The sequence below is a fragment of the Condylura cristata genome, unplaced genomic scaffold (genome assembly GCF_000260355.1).
Source record: "Condylura cristata isolate star-nosed mole 26May11 unplaced genomic scaffold, ConCri1.0 scaffold00023, whole genome shotgun sequence".
Lineage (NCBI taxonomy): Eukaryota > Metazoa > Chordata > Mammalia > Eulipotyphla > Talpidae > Condylura > Condylura cristata.
The window spans coordinates 204,871-212,145 of record NW_004567124.1 but is presented as its reverse complement, the minus strand read 5'-3'; positions in this window follow the sequence as shown (position 1 = coordinate 212,145).

Sequence of the window (7,275 nt, the reverse complement as noted above, 5' to 3'; positions counted from 1 at the left end):
CCTCCAGTCCTACTCCATGTTTGGCAGGGAAGCGGGTAGGGGGTGAGAAGAGAAGGGAGGGGGTAGGAGCGGGAAGAGAAGAGCAGAGAGGCCGCAGCAAGGCCTAGCGTTTTTCATGGCAGGCAGGGGAAGAAGTCTGTATCCAGAGCCCGGCAGGAGGCAGCAGGCAGCCAGGGAAGATCTGGAGCATTGCTTGGCTTGGGGAGATTGAAAACACCCTTCAGTGGGGGGTCGTTAGACAGTCAAACAGGCTGCACCCCGAGCCTTCAGAAAGACTAACTGGTAAACGTGAGAAGCTGGAAGCCCTGGGCTAGACTGGGAGTCTAGTCTAGTCTAGTCTGGGGGGTGGGGAGGGATGGGATGGGACATGCCAGGTCTGGGGTACCAAGGACCCAGATCCCAGGGCGGTCTTGGGCCGCAGCCTTGGCTGTCTCACTCTCCCCAAGTTGGAAAGGCCTGTACCCACATGTCTGCTCCCCACCAGGTGCTGCAGTACCTTTGTGTAGGGACCCAGGTGAAAACTTGACCCTTGATCTCCTTCCACATAAGCCCACCTTTCTTGAGAAGAATACTTAGGTTTGTGTATGGAAGCCACTGATAAGAAAGGCAGAACAGGTAGATGGGGCCCATGCGCCCTCTGACTTCTAGGTGAGGAGTTTTTTTCAATCTACAGAGATGGCTCTTGAGAGCTCTGTAACAGACAGCTTGGCCAGGTGGTGGAGGACCCATGAACATATTTATAGATTTCATGAAAACAAAGCCTAGAAAGTTTGACCCTGGAGAAAGAAGGAGCCCAGTCCCCAAGCCTACCTTCTGCAGCTGGTGGTCTGATTCTGCAGCATCCCCACTGGCCTACAGACTGCTCCTCACCCCTCTGGTCAGCTTCATAAAGGCTAATTCCAGAGTGAGCAAGGTTGGCACCCAACTGCCCCTCCAGCTTGGGATGGGGGCTACTTCCCAGCTCCCACAGACATCTACTTCCTTTGTGGTCAAGACAAGTGACCCAGTGTTCCTCACAATGGTTGCATCTGGTACACACTACTACCGTAGCATTTTTTAGGGCCCAAGATTGAGTTACACAGGGCCTGTACTCAGGGCTGATCAGGAAGAATGACAGGGACTGCCTGGACCACTGGCAGCTCACTGGAACCATGGATTTGGGCCAGAAACACAGCCAGCATCAAGGCCCTAAATGGGCCCTTGACACATAGCACTCTGGAAATAGCAGTGGAATGTTCTGGGAATGACAGTCCTGAAAAAACTCAAAATACAGAGGGCAAGAGAAGCAGGTATGGATTTTGGTGCCCATATACCCTGGCTATGGGAAACAGCTGCTGCTGTTCTTTCTCTTTTTAATTTTTCAAAATCAAATTTATTTACTTTGCCACCCTGGTTACCAGGTGACAAATTTAATGTTCTGGATCATTTTACTCCCACCTTACAGCCTTACAAGGCCCAGAGCACGAGAGGGACCTGTGGTCTTTAGACACTCCAGGCCTGCTGTGCAGGCTCATGGGCTGAGCCCTGAAGGTAGGCATCTCCACTTCCTGCAAAGCTTGGACGCAAGGACACCAAGCAACTGTGTCCCTCAAGTCAGGAGAAACTGGTTTTGCTATTAGCAGAGCTCCCCATCTCTCGAGTCTGGGGGAAGCTCTCGTAGCCTCTTTCCCTCGTCTCCTTCCACCCACCATGCCCTCTCTGACTGCTCACACCTTTCTTCCTCCTCTTTGAGGCAACCTTCCCCCAACACTGTGTGACTTGGTTCACACAGGCCAGTTCAGATTCTGGTGCCTGGTGTGGGAAAACACAAGTTCCTCTTAAGGTGAGGGAGAGAAAAGAGCGTCAGGGACAGACCACACATGCCGCTGCTGCTAGCTAACCTCTTCAACATTTGGTCATGTGCAGGCTCTATTATAGATGCTATGCAAAGTTTAGCTCCTTTAATTTTCACAATGACCCCAGGAGGGCGGTGCTGTTTTTATTTCCATTTTGTAAATGGGAAAACTGAGACAAAGACAGGTCAAGTGACTTGCCTCAGTTCCCTTACTCAGTAAAGAGCCAGGTTTTGAACACAATTTCTGAGGACGGGTGTGGCTTTCACCGGACCCTAAAAGGCATCTGGGACCAGCAAGAACGCCATATGCTGGTGCTTTGAACAGTAGCCAGAATGCTGGCCAAGCCACTTCCTTCCTCTGCACCTCTCTCATCCTGGAAACAGTAGCTCAGATCTGTTTACTATTTCTCCAGCTGTGTCCTGGGTGTCTGCTCCATAAAGCAAGTGTTTTGTCTTCATATTGCTGATACAGAGCAGAGAGTCTAGTACCTGATAAAAATCACTTAAATGAATCCTCATTGTTTACTACAGCAGAGAACTATGGTGGTGGAGATTTTGGGTCAAGAGAATAAAATGGCATTATTGAAATTTGGAATCTTTAATCTCATGTTTAGTTGTTTCTGAACAACTATTAACCAGAATAAATGTTGAACTAGTAATGCATGGCCTTCCTGAAGGAATTCCAAAGACCTTTGCCATTTTCCAAGTTCTTTCTGTGACCTTAACATCATTTTTGAAAATAATCTGCCAAGGAAAGAATGCAGAATGAGAGTTGCAGTCTTTGTTTTCTGAGCAGCAGTGCTCAGACTTGTTTGTGTTTCCAAGTAGGTGAAAATTTCCTGGCCCACCCTGAGAGTTTGTAATTCAGGAGGTCAGAGGTAAGCCTCAGAATCTGCGTTTTTCCGAAAGCACACCAGCTGACTTAGAAACAGCTAGTCTGTAGATCACACTTTCAGAAATTTGGGTAAGATGTTTTTTTATTCTGTCAACAATCCTACAAACTTTTATTGAGCATGTACAATTTACTCTTCTATGTGTTCTAGAGTCTGGGATACAGCCATATGCAAAAGGAATCAATCTCCGTTCTCCTTGATCTTCATTTAAATGTGTATGTGTGTGCACATATGTTCATGCATGCGTGTGTGTGTGTGTGTGTGTGTGTGTGAGAGAGAGAGAGAGAGAGAGAGAGGGAGGGAGGGAGAGGAGGGGAATAGTGAGAGAGAGAGAAAGAGACAGTCAAAACAAAAATGAACCTAGACAAAACTTACCTATAGTGTCAGATGGTGTTAGGGCTAAAGAAAACCCTAAAATAAATGAGGATGGGGCAAGAGCACTTAGCATTATGGGTCTCGCAAGTCTGTCACTGAAGCACAGGGAGCTGGAGTTACATTTCCTTGCTTTGGTGCAGGGGAAGCTGCCTCCTTATCAGGCTGCTTAATATTAATATTAATATTGTATTAATATTGTATTAATATTTGCATTCCAGCTTTTGGAAAGAGTCCTGAGGGCCACCAGTTAGAATGATGACTCATTTCCATTATATACAAACTTATTATCTGGTTCTGCAGAGCTGCTCTCACCTGGTCCCCTCAGGGCTGCCCTCCCTTTTCCAGCCGGTCCAAGTACAAGTACCAGATATCCACCTCTCTCCCTGCTTCTCTCTCCTTCCCTCCCATAAGACAGTATTTCAGTCTGTCTGTCCCACTCTTCTTTGACAAGATCCAGCCTGACCAACAATGTCTGTTTCTTAGGCTCTGCTCTAAAAACAGGAATTGCTATCTTCATGTTAGCCCAGAAATGGTCTCAGGCATTTCCAGGGTTGGAGAAAGAAGAACTGGGCCCCACTGAGCCTGAATTAACTGATCCTCAGAGGTGGATGTAAGGCAAACTCTGGGCCATAGCATTTCTTCCGGGATAGGGTTCAGAGAGGCTTAGAATGAGGCCTAAGAACAAGAAACAGTCACCTAAAGAAGGTCAATGCTCTTCCTCTGTATGGGTTGGATTTTTCAAAGCCACATTTTGCAGAATGTCAACATTTATAGTGAATGTGATCATTTATATATAGTGAAGAGGTCACTTGGTACATTCCCGCTGATCAGAACCCAGTTTAGGGGGAAGACTGATGAGTGTGGTTTTGGGGCACAGCTAAATTACTAGTTCCACTGGAATTTTGAATTCTTTTTTGTCAGAACACGAGCCTGTCCTGTCTTGACACTGGTGGAAGGTGGTGGGTGAGGAGGTACAGTAATGAAACTGGTTGAATGAATGGGGTCTTAATAGTGTTGACAATCCTTAATACTGTTAACATGTTTTTCATTTTTTTTAGTATTTGTTTAAGATATTTCACCTCTATCTTGAAAGCATTCACTTTAAGAAGAGAAGGTGGCATTTCTGAAAAAGTTTGTAAGAAATCCTCTCCTCTGCTACCCTTTTTCTCCTTATGTCCTTAAATGACAATTCTTAGGTCATTAAGGCTGTGAATATATATTTTTAATCAGTTTTCCCTTCAGAATAAGATTATGTGACAACATGTTAAAAAAAAATAACGAGGGGCCCTCCTTGGTGGTGCAGCGGGTTAAAGCACAGCACTAAGAAACTTAAGCCACTTCCTCATGAGTTCAATTCCCGCCTGCCCCAGAGGTGACCCACATGGTGCGGCAGACCTCTCCTGACTCGCCCGCTGCTCCCCTCAGCAGTGTACTTCGTCGACCTGCCTGTTCTGCTCCCCACTCTGTCCCTGGTGAATCCTCTCACCCTCCGCATCTCTGGCCTGTACCCCAGTTCTGTATGAATAAATAAATAAATCTTTAAAAAAAAATGAAGTTAGGAGATGGGTATAGGTGGTAGGTTAAGAAAAGGTGCCCTAAGCCTCTAAGTCCACTGTCAGCCTGATTTAGAATCAACTGGAATCTTTCCTTCTACTTCCTCCTCACCCCTGTTCCCCACCCCCCAAGCCCCAGGCTCCTCAGGTCCAGTTGCCAGTCTGATTGGAGAGTTCAGAACACCAGCACAATAATACAATGCTAGAGCAACAGACTAAGGGTAGCTCTGGGAAGGTAGGCCAGGTACAGTGGGCCAACTCAACAGATCGAGGGCATCTAGGAGACCCCCAAAGACCAATCAGCCAATCAGAAAGAGATACCAACAATCAAGCCCCACTCCTTGCTCACTTTACCCATATACACACCTACTATTTGCCACCTCAGTGGCTATCCACTCAGAACCACTCTCCACTCAGAGGACTTTCCTGTTCTTCCTACCTACCTATCAGTAAATTTCTTGTTTTACTGTGACTTTGGTCCTTCTTTGACAAGGACAAGAATTGAGAGAGAGCTTGCTTTGGTTCCTCAGACTCCAGGCCTGCTCCCCAAAACATGATTTCATGTACTTAAGAAAACCATTGCAAGCACAATAAAATATTTCTTGGTAACGCAGAGCTGAGTAGGTAGGGGTAGTGGTGATTAGGGTTTTAATTAAGCGAGACCTACTGAGTTGGTGCTATTTGAAAAGGATGGAGTGAATGATGAAGTTTTATGGAAGAAGAGGATCCCAAACAGAGGGAACAGTGAGTGAAAAAGACCCTGAGGGAGCAGATGGGAGGAGAGTGATGAAGCTCTGGGAAAGGCAGAGCAGTCAGACACATAGGGCCTTGCAGGTCATCTCATAGTTTTTAAGTTTTACTCTGAGCAGAATTAGAAGTCAGTGGAGGGTTTTACATGGAGGAGAGACATAGTTTGTTCTATTCTTTAAAATTTTACTCTACAAGGGAGAGAATGGGTGGAACACACACATGATGGCATGTGAGCAAAGAGTTGGAAGAAGGAAGGAAGGTCAAGAGCCCTGAGTCAGAAGCAAGTGTGCTGAGTGCTGGGTCAGAGACCCAATCACTGGTCAAGATGAGGATTTGTATTCAGAAGATTTATTTATACAATCTTCCAAGGGAAACTAATAAGAGAGTTGGGGGATCAGGTCAGGGAGGGAGAAAGCCAAGAAAGAGTGCCATCTCATATGAAGTCCAGGCCTGGGTCTGACCTTGGAGGGCCCTCTGGAACAGTAAGTTTAGAGTCCATACCAGCTGGAGGCAAAGGAGCAAAGTTTTTTGTCCTTCTTGTTTGTTACTGTATATTTAACGTTCATTCTCAGCGATTTAAAGTTTGTCTTGCAGAGGCCTGGTGTTGTTAGGATGGAAAATGGGGGGTCGGTGGGGGGGGCGAGGAGGTCACTCACTCTATCCTTTTGAACTTTGTTTCCTGCGGATGGACAAAAATTTACCCAAATTTGTGGGATGAGTGGATGTGGAGGGAGAAAGTGAACACACTTCTCTTTCCTTCATGCTGTCAGGCACCAAGTTCTACCTATAGGAGCAGGTGTCAACTTGGGAAGGTTCTATATGGCTTGTGCCTGGGTGGTTGAATTTGGGGTTCTGCATTGAAAGCTTATGAGCCCTCATATTTCTGTGCAACATTCTCTAACCTCCAAGTTTTTAAGTAAAAAAAACCAAAAAAAAAAAACAAAAAAAACCTTGTTTCACAAATATCACACTAGATGGCAGCCATACTCTATCAAAATCAGCCCCACAGCAATTCCTTAAGGAGCCTCTGTGACATCCACTGTAGTTATGTCTGTAGGGACTTTAACAGGAAGGAACGCAAATGCAAAAATAAGCAAGGGGGACTACATCATGATGTAGAGGTTGCTCAGAGAACCTCTTTCCTGGATGTGGATGCAGACCTATGAGAGGATGGAGCATTTCAAATCTCTTCACCACTCTCCCAATAAAATGGATCAATCATATGATCCAGCAGTCAAGTTATGGAAACAGCCTATGTGCCCAATGACAGGTGAATGGATTAGGAAGATGTGGTATTTCTGCAGAATGGAATATTACTCATCAGTTAGAAAAAAGAAAGATGAACTCTTTCCACTGGCAACAGCATGGAAGTATGCTAAGTGAAATATGCTAAGTGCAATAAATCAGAAAGAGGAAAAAAAGACAAATACCAGATGATTTCACTCTTGTGGAACAGGGAGAAAGAAAACGAAGGAAGAGACAAAACCAAAATAAACAAGTCCTAGAAATCTGACGGTAGAATTGAGGGTCAGACTGGGACGGTGAGCGTGGGGAGCAAAATGTGAATAAAACCCACTGGAGTCTATGGGTTTTAGCAGTAGAGGTGGTGTAATGCAGCTGAAGGTGTGAGCCTATAACTGGGTCTCACCTGCACTGTTGTATACTGACGTCACTTCAATAAAAATACAATGAAAAAAATTACAGAAAGAAATAAGAAGCTAGATTTTGATCTTCTAAGTCATTATAAGATTATGTGGCTTACAGGTGAAAAAAATCTATTTCTCACAGTTCTGGGGGGCTGGGGTCTAAAACAGCAGGCTGAGTTCTGGGAAGAGCCCTCTTCTGGGTTGCAGACAGTGAGTGAGAGAGG